At 43.6% G+C, this 13,510-nt stretch overlaps 1 long non-coding RNA gene and 1 pseudogene across 1 annotated transcript; both read right to left on the reverse strand.

Annotated features, from left to right (window-relative positions):
- Positions 1–303: 303 nt before the first annotated feature.
- LOC102959963 lies at positions 304–868 on the reverse strand (annotated as a pseudogene).
- Positions 869–11,150: 10,282 nt separating this feature from the next.
- Positions 11,151–13,456, reverse strand: LOC122235962. Its single transcript, XR_006214127.1, has 3 exons — positions 13,087–13,456; positions 12,550–12,707; positions 11,151–11,305 (listed from the first exon to the last, which is right to left on the reverse strand). It is a non-coding gene; the product is annotated as an uncharacterized LOC122235962 (long non-coding RNA).
- Positions 13,457–13,510: the final 54 nt, after the last annotated feature.

Here is a 13,510-nt window from a genome sequence, read left to right on the forward strand (position 1 = left end):
TCTTTTTACCTGAATTTTTTCTTTTAAATTCTGGGTTGTGATTCTTATGTTAACAATTTGAGGACCCCATCCTAGCACCAAAATATTCCCCAAAATGAAGTTCAAATTTGATCAAAACATAAACTGGGTGTGACTTTCTAGAATTATAAAGGGCAGGCAGAAGAAGTCACCTGAAACCACTGTCTGATTGCTCAGTCCCCCCTGGGAGACTGGGAATGGGGAAGCAGAGAAATCTACATGCATCCCAGAACCTGGGAGCACTGCTCCAGACCTCAGGGTCGGTTTCTGTCTCTTAGCATTCCCCTACTTCCCAGACAGCTGCTTATAGAGTTTGGACATATAGTCCTCCCACTCAGTCTGGTAACACATGTGGGCCACTGGGGACCTGAGCTCATACTTTTTGTGGAAAGATGCCACTTTGACTGTGGCACAGTGGTCTCCAGATCAGTTGCTGAGAATGGGCTCATCACACTTCAGTGGCCCATTCTGCTTGTAAACCAGCCAGACGTAGCTGTGAAGGCCTGTGCTCTTGGGAGGCCCAGAGTGGATGTAATGGGAGAAGACTGTGCCACAGCTGATGTCATTGCCCTTCATGTTGACCATCAGAAAATGGTGCCATTCCCTGTATTTGAGGTCCTTCCTGCTGGGAGCACCCTGATCTGTCATGACCAAGGTGTAGAGTTTGCCTGGATCGATGCCACTGCCATGCAGTACTGGTGGGCCGTTTCTTAACCTGGGCGGGTGTCAGCACTTTGTCCAGCTTGTTGACCTTTGCCCTGGTGTATTTGGCCTGCATTGGATACTGTGGCTGTCCCTCCACCTCCTGCAGGTTAAGAGGCCTGGGCCACTTGCTGAGGTCCACCAGCATTGTGGAGCCGAGTTGGGCAGAATTGTGGGAGGCAGGCACAGGCTGGCAGCACTGAGTCTGAGTGATCCACACACTGCTGGAACTCACTTTTTGTGTATTATGTAATGTAGAGTGGAATCCAGTTCTACTTTTTTTCTCCACATGGACAATTAATTATCCCAGGGCCACATACTGACCATGCTGCCACTTCCCACTGATTTTCTGTGTCCTGACCAATGTCCTGCTCTCCTGCAGATCACATGTCCATTTATGTGTGGCTCCATTTCTGGGATCTCCGTTTTGTTCTGTTTCTCGATCTCTGAGCCATTACTTCAGGATCTTAATGATCACTGCCTTATAATGAGTCTTTTGTCTGGTAGGGATGTCCATGATCTTGTTCATCTTCTTCAAACACATTTTAGAATTGATGCATTTTTATTAGGTTGACTCCTAGGTATTAAAAGTTTTTGTTCATAGCAAATGCCATTATTAACTTTGCCAACTGTTGCTAGTATTTAGGAATACAACTGACTTTTATGTAGACCCAAACCTTGCAGAATGCTGCCCTGGTATCTGCAGAGTGAGGGAGGCAGGTTTATAGGTGTCTCTGCTCTCCAGTGCAGCTTGGCTGTGGCTGGAGGGATGGAAGTCTGAGTGGCCACTTTTGGCCAGGAAGGATGATGTGGTGAAAGACAAAGGGACAGGGAGGGAACTGAGAGATGGTGGGGGAGCTGAAAGATTTATACATGGTGCTTTGGTTAAATCCCTAGGTTGAGCCCTTTGAGAAAAACCTGTAGCTGCTACTGTGGTCAGATTTGTGCTTCCTTTGACTGTAGGTACCTGCAAATCCAGCCAAGTTGGTGAGGTGGGGAGGTGGGAAGGGTCAGTATTAATCGGATTAGACCTGGCACTGAGTAGCTTGCCAGTATCTGCTGATTGGGTGATCACACCCACATCAGTTCTTGGCTGGGTGACAGAGACAAAGCCCCAAAGGGAGTGGACGGAGTTTGAGGGACCTTAGTGTGGAAGATCAGGAGGTGTCTTGTCTCTTTCTGTCCAGAATATATTTCCTAATATTCGGAACACTTAGTAAGCCTGAGTAAATAATGCCCTTCCTCTTCCTTGTGCTACCTTGAGAGGCACTGTGGATAAAACCAGGTGGATGACCTTGGATGAGATCTGCTGTGATAGGCACCAAGTTCTGGACACCCTCAACAGATCTCACAAAGGTCATGGCCACTGTCGCTCCCACTAGAGTCTGGGCGTTGGAGCTCAAACCTCTGATCAGAAGGCAGATGTAAACTTCTCTGGTATGCTAGCTTGGCAGCACTTGAAGCTGGCCTTGCTCATCTCCTTTCTTTCCTGGGGTATGTGGAGGAGCAGCACTGTTGCTCCTTGAACGCCCAGCTCCCCCTCTAACTCCTTTCTAGATCTGGTGTCATGGGCAGGGTCTTGATCTCAGCTGGCCGCTGGTTAGTCACCAGCAAGAGTCAGCAGATAATGAAGGACTGTTTACTTTGAATGACTTGGTTGGTTAAGCAGAGAGCCACTTTGATCTTACTGTGGGGCAGGCCCTGTGCTGACTGCTGGGGACGCAGCCATGAATAAACAAGAGAGATGCTTTTCTTGTGGACACGTTCTCCTGAAGAGTCCTTGCTACAGGGCAAGTGACCCAATCTGAGGGTTCAGGAAAGGTCTTCCTGACAGATACCTAAAGCACAATATAGCCAGATAGGACAAAGGGTAGAAGAGTTCTGGGCAGGTGGAAGAGCATGGGGAAGCTCTGTACTGGTCTGCCGTGGAGGAGCCAGAAGGAGCCCAGAGCAGACAGCCTGGAGGGCAGGGGCCAGAGCACCCAGGACTTTGAACAGCAGGGAGTTTGTACTTTACTCAAAGAGGAGTGGGAAGCCTGCACATCTTCTGACATAGGGGAGTGCCTTGGGTAACCAACTTGTCCTGGCTTTCCAGGGATATTCAGGCTTTAGCAGTTATAAGTCCTGTGCCCCAGAAACCCCTCAGTTCCAAATAAGCCAGGATGGACTTGACTGGTTAGATTTATGTTTTAAAAAGTTCACTCTGACTGAAGAATGGAAAATAGGATTGGAAAGGGAAAGGGAGGATGGGGGTGAGCATTTAAGAGGCTGGGGAATACAGAAGCTTTTTATCTTGATGAGGTCCCAATACTTCATTTTTGCTTTTAATTCCCTTGCCTTTGGAGACATGTCAAGTAAGAAATTGCTGCAGTTGAGGTCAGAGAGGTTTTTTCCTGCTTTCTCCTCTAGGGTTTTGATGGTTTCCTGTCTCACATTCAGGTCCTTCATCCATTTTGAGTTTATTTTTGTGAATGGTGTAAGAAATTGGTCTAGTTTCATTCTGCATGTTGCTGTCCAGTTCTCCTAGCACCATTTGTTAAAGAGACTTTTTTCCGTTGGATATTCTCTCCTGCTTTGTCGAAGATTAGTTGGCCATACTTTTGTGGGTTCAATTCTGGAGTCTCTGTTCTATTCCATTGGTCTATGTGTCTGTTTTTGTGCCAATACCATGCTGTCTTGATGATTACAGCTTTGTAGTAGAGGCTAAAGTCTGGGATTGTGATGCCTCCTGCTTTGGTTTTCTTCTTCAATATTACTTTGGCTATTCGGGGTCTTTTGTGGTTCCATATGAATTTTAGGATTGCTTGTTCTAGCTTCAGGAAGAATGCTGGTGCAATTTTGGTTGGGATTGCATTGAATGTGTAGATAGTTTTGGGTAGTATTGACATTTTAACAATATTTATTCTTCCAATCCATGAGCACGGAATGTTTTTCCATTTCTTTATATCTTCTTCAATTTCTTCCATAAGCTTTCTATAGTTTTCAGCATAAAGATATTTTACATCTTTGGTTAGGTTTATTCCTAGGTATTTTATGCTTCTTGGTGCAATTGTGAATGGGATCAGTTTCTTTATTTGTCTTTCTGTTGCTTCATTACTAGTGTATAAGAATGCAACTTATTTCTGTACATTAATTTTGTATCCTGCGACTTTGCTGAATTCATGTATCAGTTTTAGCAGACTTTTGGTGCAGTCTATCTGGTTTTCCATGTATAATATCATGTCATCTGCAAAAAATGAAAGCTTGACTTCATCTTTGCCAATTTTGATGCCTTTGATTTCATTTTGTTGTCTGATTGCTGAGGCTAGGACTTCTGACAGTATGTTAAACAACAGTGGTGAGAAGTGGACATTCCTGTTGTGTTCCTGATCTCAGGGGGAAAGCTCTCAGTTTTTCCCCATTGAGGATGATATTAGCTGTGGGCTTTTCATAAATGGCTTTTATGATGTTTAAGTATGTTCCTTCTATCCCGACTTTGTCGAGGGTTTTTGTTAAGAAAGGATGTTGAATTTTGTCAAATGCTTTTTCTGCATCGATTGACAGGATCATATGGTTCTTATCTTTTATTAATGTGATGTATCACATTGATTGATTTGCGAATGTTGAACCAGCCCTGCAGCCCAGGAATGAATCCCACTTGATCCCACCACTTGATCATGGTGAGTAATTCTTTTTATATGCTGTTGAATTTGATTTGCTAGTATCTTATTGAGAATTTTTGTGTCCATATTCATCAGGGATATTGGCCTGTAGTTCTCTTTTTTTGCTGGGTCTCTGTCTGGTTTAGGAATCAAAGTAATGCTGGCCTCATAGAATGAGTCTGGAAGTTTTTCTTCCCTTTCTATTTTTTGGAACAGCTTGAGAAGGATAGGTATTATCTCTGCTTTAAATTTCTGGTAGGATTCCCCAGGGAAGCCATCTGGTCCCACTCTTATTTGTTGGGAGATTTTTGATAACTGATTCAATTTCTTCACTGGTTATGGGTCTGTTCAAATTTTCTATTCCTTTCTGTTTGAGTTTTGGAAGTGTGTGGGTGCTTAGGAATTTGTCCATTTCTTCCAGGTTGCCCAGTTTGTTGGCATATAATTTTTCATAGTATTCCCTGATAATTGCTTGTATTTCTGAGGAATTGGTTGTAATAATTCCACTTTCATTCATGATTTTATCTATTTGGGTCCTCTCCCTTTTCTTTTTGAGAAGCCTGGCTAGAGGTTTATCAATTTTGTTTATTTTTTCAAAAAACCAACTCTTGGTTTCATGGATCTGCTCTACTGTTTTTTAAGATTCTATATTGTTTATTTCTGCTCTGATATCTATTATTTATCTTCTTCTGCTGGGTTTGGGGTGTCTCTGCTGTTCTGCTTCTTTTTCCTTTAGGTGTGCTGTTAGATTTTGTATTTGGGATTTTTCTTGTTTCTTGAGATAGGCCTGGATTGCAATGTATTTTTCTTTCAGGACTGCTTTCGCTGTATCCCAAAGCATTTGGATTGCTGTGTTTTCATTTTCATTTGTTTCCATATATTTGAAAATTTCTTCTCTAATTGCCTGGTTGACCCATTCATTCTTTAGTAGGATGTTCTTTAACTTCCATCCTTTTGGAGGTTTTCCAGACTTTTTCCTGTGGTTGATTTCAAGTTTCATAGCATTGTGGTCTGAAAGTGTGCATGGTATGATCTCAATTCTTTTATACTTATGAAGGGCTATTTTGTGACCCAGTATGTGATCTGTCTTGGGGAAAGTTCCATGTGCACTCGAGAAGAAACTATATTCTGTTGCTCTGGGATGCAGAGTTCTAAATGTATCTGTCAAGTCCATCTGATCCAATATATCATTCAAGACCCTTGCTTCTTTATTGATTCTCTGTCTAGATGATCTATCCATTGTTGTAAGTGGAGTATTAAAGTTTCCTTCAACTACCAAATTCTTACCAATAAGGTTGCTTTATGTTTGTGATTAATTGTTTTATATATTTGGGGGCTTCTGAATTTGGCGCATAGACATTTATAATTGTTACCTCTTCCTGATGGATAGACCCTGTGATTATTATATAATGCCCTTCTTCAACTCTTATTACAGCCTTTAATTTAAAGTCTAGTTTGTCTGATATAAGTATGGCTACTCCAGCTTTCTTTTGACTTCCAGTAGCATGATAGATAGTTCTCCATCCCCTCACTCTCAATCTGAGGGTGTCCTCAGGTCTAAAATGAGTTTCTTGTAGACAGCAAATAGATGGGTCTTGTTTTTTTTTTTTTTTTTTTTTTTATCCATTCTGATACCCTATGTGTTTTGGTTGGAGCATTTAGTCCATTTACATTCAGTGTTACTATTGAAAGATATGGATTTAGAGTCATTGTGATATCTGTAGGTTTCATGCTTGTAGTGGTGCTTCTGGTACTTTGTGGTCCTTGCAACATTTCACTCATAGAGTCCCCCTTAGGATCTCTTGTAGGGCTGGTTTAGTGGTGATGAATTCCTTCAGTTTTTGTTTGTTTGGGAAAACCTTTATCTCTCCTATTCCGAATGACAGACTTGCTGGATAAAGGATTCTTGGCTGCATATTTTTTCTGTTCATCACATTGAAGATTTCCTACCATTCCTTTCTGGCCTGCCAAGTTTCAGTAGATAGGTCTGCTACTACCCTTATGTGTCTACCTTTGTATGATAAGGCCCATTTATTCTTACCTGCTTTCAGAATTCTCTCTTTATCCTTGTATTTTGCCAGTTTCACTATGATATGTCATGCAGAAGATCGATTCAAGTTACGTCTGAAGGGAGTTCTCTGTGCCTCCTGGATTTCAATGCCTGTTTCCTTCCCCAGATCAGGGACGTTCTCAGCTATGATTTGTTCAAGCACACCTTCAGCCCCTTTCTCTCTCTTCTTCTTCTTCTGGAATTCCTATGATATGGATATTGCTCTGTTTGCATCACTTAGTTCTCTAATTCTCCCCTTGTACTCCTGGATTTTTTTTTTAATCTCTCTTTTTCTCAGCTTCCTCTTTTTCCATAATTTTATCTTCTAATTCACCTATTCTCTCCTCTGCCTCTTCAATCCGTGCTGTGGCCACCTCCATTTTATTTTGCACCTCATTTATAATATTTTTTAATTCATCATGACTATTTTTAGTCCCTTGATCTCTGTAACAATAGATTCTCTGCTGTCCTCTATGCTTTTTTCAAGCCTAGCGATTATTTTATGACTATTATTCTAAATTCTTGTTTTGTTATATTGCTTAAATTGGTTTTGATCAATTCATTAGCTGTCACTACTTCCTGGAATTTCTTTTGAGGAGAATTCTTCCGTTTCATCATTTTGGCTAGTTTTCTGTCCCTTCTGTGTTTTAAAAGCTTGTTGTGTGCTCTGCACCTGTGAGCACTGCTATATTAAAGGAGGATCATACACTGTCCTGAGGGCCTGGCCCTTCAGGAGGTGTTTTTTCGGAGATTGTTACTTGATCCCTGTTGTGACTTTGGTTATTTTATTATCCTACTGGTAGTGATGTTTTGGACCCTCCACCAGGTGTGCTTCGATTTGTTCCTTGGAATAGCCGTGTAAAGGAAAACAGATAGACAAACAGGAGGCAAAAACACACAAACACACAAATAACACAAACAAACAAATAAACAAAAACAAAAACAAAAACCTAAAGACTAAAAACAAAAAACCCAAACCACTGACTACAAGAAGAGGGTGGAGGTGGTGCTCATGGAAGAGCTTATACAAAGAGAGAAATGACAGGAGCCGGGGTGGGGGAGAAAAAATAAACATTGATTAGGCAGAGAGACTAAAAAGCCTAATCCAGAGAGAGAGAGAAGGGAAAATAAAGAAGGAGGCAGGGAAAATGAAACAAAGATAAAGTTACCCAGACAGAGAAGCTATATGGCTGATCATTCCAGAAAGAGAGAAAGTAGTGTAAAGAAGGAGGTGTAGAACATGTGTCAAGACAATAGATTAAATATGTCTGTTTAGACAAACCAATAACCAGAATAACCAGCCTAGGGGAGGGAAGAGATAAGGAGGAGATAAGGGGAAGAATATATCTCTATGTCCGGAATTGACCTAGAGTTAATCCAGGCAATGCTGCATCCCGTGTCAGGAGGAGCTGTCCTCAGGGCCTGTGCTGCTCTGGTGGATACGCAGTTACCCAGTGTGAAGGGGTGTGGTTTGGAGTAATCTGGACCCACCTCCACTATGGGCCCCGGGAGTGATCCCTGAGGCCCTGCCTTGCTGGTGGTGGTGATGGGGCTGGGGGAATGGTGATCTCCCAGTCTCTTCTCCACGGACAGGACCCAGTGGACTCCGTTTGAGTCATCCTTACTGTGCTGCCGGCCCAGATGGGATGGTCCTTCTCTCTCCTCCAACTACCCTGACCTGGAGCTTGGCTAGGATTAAAAGTCCCACTCCATGCGCTCTGGTGCTGGGGAAGCACCTCAGTGAGGCGATATGTGGTCCTGGCTGGCTTTGTCTGTGTCACCGCACTTCAGGGAGGACCGACTTCTCCTACTGCGGACTGAGAGCCACCCTCGCCACGAGCCCCTGGGGTGGTGGACGTGGGCAGACTTTGTCTTTTCCCACAGCACTCCAGGGAAATGGCCACCTTGTCCTCCTGCAGACTGCGCCCTTGGCCCAGTCGCTGCACCCAGGGGTGGTGGACAAAGGCAGGTTCTGTACTATCACACAGCCCTCCAGGGAGGGAACCACTTTCTTCAACTGTGGACTGAGCCCCTGACCTGCCACCGCACCCAGGGCTGTCTCCCATCCTCCCCAGGTGCGTAAACAGGGAGCGGGCTCCAGTCTGAAGAAAGCCCCACAGTTAGAGACTGGATCCCTCTCAGTCTCAGTCCGAGGTCTTTCTCCTGTCCAGATATGGTCCTACACTTCCCTAGCCACTCTTTCTTTTCCCTTTGTCTCTCTGCAGAAGGGGGTCCCTCCCCTCTCTGCCCAGGAAGCCTTTTTTTTTTTTATCTCCCCCAGTTCACAGTTACCCACCTATCTTTTTTCCAGCTTTCCCATTTTCTTCCTAGTAGATTCAGTCTCTTTTCCTCCCAGGCTCTGGCTTTCAAAGTCCGTTGGCTTCTACACTTCTTTGTTTGAGAGATGCAGGAAGTATGGATTCCCCCTACTTCTCTGCCATGTTGGCCCTCACCCTCAAAGACTTTAAACAGCGAGGTCTTGGGTGGGGTCGACTGATTCTTCCCAAATGGCCTCAGCTCTTCTAACTGATTAAAAGGAGACACAGCTTAGGTATCACAATAGAGAAAATAATCCGCCAAACCCTCTTCACGGTGTGAAGCTTCATCTGGCAGTCATGATATGGGGAACAAAGGCAGAGAGAAATGTAGATAAAATTAAATTTCCCTATAACCTGCAGCCCATTGACATATACTTGAGGCATACAGAATAGAACATTTCTCCTATCTTCATGTTCATGTTTTGCTAGAGGGAAAAGTAACCTTAGCTTGACAGTAGCTAGGCCTCCAGGATACTGTGTCTTCTTCAACATAAGAAAATCCGTGGGAAACTTCTATTGTCTTTACCTCCCCCAACTCCCAAGTATATGATCAGTCTCTCCTCACAATCCTAGGGTAGCTCTTTCTGCCCACGGGTCCTGTCCCCGTGCTTTAATAAAACCACCTTTTTACACTAAGGATATCTCAAGAATTCTTTCTTGGCTGTTTGTTCTGAACCCCAACACTTCAAATCACATCATTTGGAGACCATGAAGGGACTCATTCTTCTCATCTGGACTCTGAGCCTCGGTGCAAACTTGGTAAGTATTTTCTCTTTCTTTACTTTCATTCCAGAGGATTTTGACAAATACAGGTTTTTTTTTTTTTGATAACTTTAAAATTGATAAGAATTTCCAGAACTAACTAAAAAGCTGCATTCAAACTGAACAAAAATTAGTAACATGGAACTAAATACATTAAGGAGGAGGATTATAGTTTCTATGACTCTTGTTTGAAACATTGCTGGTTCTCTAATGTTTGCTCTTCCAGATTAAGGATTTTTCTCTTAAGATATCCATGATATACAGTAATAGAATGAAGAATTCCTCTGTGAGAAAATTGGAACATTTAACTTTTCTCTCTACTTGAACCCTCTGAAATTCAGAAACCCTCAGTGAGTGTTCTTTCTTCCATGGCAATCATAGTTATTTGCATGAGTTCAATAAGAATCTGTTCTCCTTGTAACAGGACACTGATGAGGGAGCATAAGGCCAGTTGAGGGCAAAGTACCCCCCCCCCCGCCTCCCACCCAGGTGTGGTTGTGTGATATTCCTCAGGCACTCCTGAATGCCCAAGAACAAAGGAAAGGAAAGCAAAAAAATGGTTGATTGATAGAGATCATAGTCATGCAGGACATGACCCTCCATCAGTTTACAAATATCTTAGTAAATTACAAGAAAAAGGCAATCTTATTGATAGCCTAATCTCCACAAACCTATAGACTCAGTTTCCTGAAGCCCCAACATCACCTTCCTCTCCATAGTGATATGGGGAACAAAGGCAAGAAGGAAATGTCAGGTGAAATTAAATTTCCTTATTACCTGCTACCCATTGACAAATACTTGTGGCAAATACAGAGTATAACTTTTCTCTAGAACCCCCTCTGGTCTTAATGTTAATGCCTTACTAGAGGGAAAACAACCTTAGCCTGACCATAGCAAGGCTCCTGGCATCCTATGAGTCCTCTTTAGCATATAAAAGTCCTTCTGGAAGCCTCCCTTTTGGCCTTTCCCTCCCCAACTCCATAGTACAAAACCAGTCACTCTTCACAACCCCAGTGCAGCCCTTCATGCCCAGGGGTCCTGTCCCTGTACTTTAATAAAATCACCTTTTAGGACCAAAGATGTCTTCAAGAATTCTTTCTTGGCTGTTGGCTCTGGACCATCCCACCGTCACCCCAAAACGTCATTACTATATATAAGCTCCCCATCTGACCAATGTTGACCCATACGTAGGGATATCTCTATGCTCTTATTCAGCAGGAAGCAGTTACAGAAGAGAAGACCTTCTACCTTCAGCAACCTTAGAGATTTCAGGGTCAAAATTGTTCAGGGGGGAGTGATGAGGGGAACAAAGGCAAAAAGAAATGTAGATAAAATTAAATTTCCTTATACCTTGCAGCTCACTGACAAATACTTGAAATAGGCAGAGTGTTATATTCCTCCAGGAAGTCCCTAACATCCTACTGTTAATGCTTTGCTAGAGGGAAAAACATTCTTTGTTAGAGAGAGCCCCATGGCTCCCAAAGTCCACTTTAAACCACATGAATTTGAAGTGGAGTTTGAGAGCAAATGACCAAGAAAGAATTTTTGAGACATTTTGGGTGCAAAAGGGTGTTTTTAAAAAATGTTTACTTAGTTACTTTTGAAAGAGAGGGAGAGAGAGAGAGAGAGAGAGAGAGAGAGAGAGAGAGAGAGAGAGAATCGTTTCAAGTAGGCTCCAGGCCTCAGCATCCTCTTCTGGGCACTGAGCGGCTGGGCCAGATGATCTCCCATGTTGTTTTTTCCCTGACTTCTGGTGGCTCTGTGACATCCAGGGAGATTCATGGAACTGCTGGGGAGAATGTCCTCATAGGCAACTGAGGACAGACCCAAGTGTGGGATTTCCAGAATCTTCTCTATCCCTCGTAGCCCTTAATCCTACTTAATCCGTGGCTTATTCCATACCCTGGCTTTCTGGACTTTGGTATCTTCAAGATGCTCAGAGGGGCACCAGGAGGGATCAGTCAATCCCTGCATATGTGTGATAGCCCCCTTGTCCCAGCCCTGGGTCCCCCATTCGTCACTGTTCTGGTCTCACCGTGTGTAGACAGTTTGGCCCACAAGTCCCAAGGGCAAATGCCTCATTATCTTCTGGCTTCCCTTGCATCCGTGATCTTAATGACAACCAGGCTTGACTCCAGTGGGCTCTGGAGGACTCCTCTGGCTGTGCCTCAAAAGGTGTTCAGAATAATGGGGATCCTGAGGCTGGGAGCCAGGGAATATTGCAAACATGCAGGATTGACTGAGCTCTTTGGTGCCTTCCTGGGAGCCCATGGCAGACCTGAGCCCAGAGACCTGGGAGTCTCACAGAACAGGGTGGGTGAAGGCTTCCCATTGGGAGGTGACTGTTGGTCTATAGCAACTCCACACTGATGGGGCTCTGCTCTCTGTTTTATATTATACTCAGGAACACAGAGCTCTGGGAAAACTAGGGCATTTTTGTGTCTCTTTTTGGCAGTGTTTTGATGGGGAGTGTTAGTCCTGGTCTCAGTGCTGACAGATGTAAGGGCTGACTGCAATCTTGCCCAGCACCTTGAACTCAGGGTCCATCAGACTCTACTCCGCACAGTCCTCTGCCCACACGTCCCATCTCAGGCTTCCTAATCCCCAGAACTCCCCCCTCTCCTCAAAACTGCATTTCCTTCTCTGAACTCTACCTGGACCAAAGGAATACCCATTCTACTCAGCTCCACTCAGTCCTACCCTCAGACCATCCTGGCCTGTATCAGTCCCCACACTCTCACACATTGGAGGGTAAAGCTGGGTGATCATCTTCCTTCCTGTAGTTTGTTGCAAAACAAAGAAGAGAAACAGTGACGCAAGAAGATGTTGAGGGTCATTCAACCTACCTCACAAGCACCTGAAATTCAGATGTCATGGACAAATACGGCTTGGAGAAGATGGTGAAAAAGGATTTTTCCACCTTCCCATCAGCCTGTGCGAGGAGGCGTCTAATGTGGGCTGGCTGGGAATTGGGCTGGAGTGGGCAGGACCCATGACCCTGTTTGTCTGAGGACCCCGGCTCACCAACAGAGTCAGGTTGCTAAGCATCCCCACCTACCCCAGTATCCAGTAGGGCCTTCTCCTCCACTCCAACAGGTGTTAGCATTCAAGATGGGAGTCAGATGACCGGTTTCCCGTGCAGCAATGACATTTGCTTATTATTGATTATTTCCCACTTATCCATGGGGGATATGGCCCAAGACCCATGGTGGATGCCTGAAAACATAGATATACTATAATACCCTATATGTGACTATGATTTTCCCCTATACATACCTATGATAAAGCTTAGTTTATAAACTAGGCATTATACTACTAATTTATAAACTAGTAAGAGATTAACAACAATAACATTGAAATAGAACAATTATAACAATATGCTGTAATAAAAGTTATGTGAATGTGGTTGACGGCAGGTAATTAAAAACAGGGAAAGTGAAACCACAGATAAAGCAGTTTGTATATTGTTACAAATATGCTCTCATCACCTACTTATTGGGCCTCAGTTACCTTAGATGTAAAATGGGGACAATAGCACTTACTTCCCAGGGTCGCTATGAGCGTTACATGAGGTCAGGTAGGTGACCTTACCTACCTGCAAATTGGAAAGAGGAATAGAGATGTTAAAGATCATTATTACATAGTCGCTGGTCTATGGTGATTTGTGGATCAGGGAAAGTTTTCTTGGCCTGAAGTGTCTCTTCTGTCTGCAACAAAATTTTTTCCCTTTAGACTCGCCTCTTTGGGCTCAGCTGCTGCTTCTGGTAGCTTCTTTTCATGTACCTCTAAGAGTAGAAGCAACACAATGGAAATCATAATACCATGTGAGATTTACCCCTAAAACTCTAAAGAGCTTTTGATTTTCCTGGCATTCCTTCTCAGGTGAGCTGAATTGGTAAAACCCACAGTCCTCCCTCCTGAGTAGGAAACCCTAGTTCTTCCCTACTGTGGGTTCCTTTGGTGCACATCTTTACCCTCTCATGTCTACCACACTCACACAGAACACTTCACTTCTGACT

This window comes from Panthera tigris, chromosome F3 (genome assembly GCF_018350195.1).
Source record: "Panthera tigris isolate Pti1 chromosome F3, P.tigris_Pti1_mat1.1, whole genome shotgun sequence".
In the NCBI taxonomy this organism is placed as follows: Eukaryota; Metazoa; Chordata; class Mammalia; order Carnivora; family Felidae; genus Panthera; species Panthera tigris.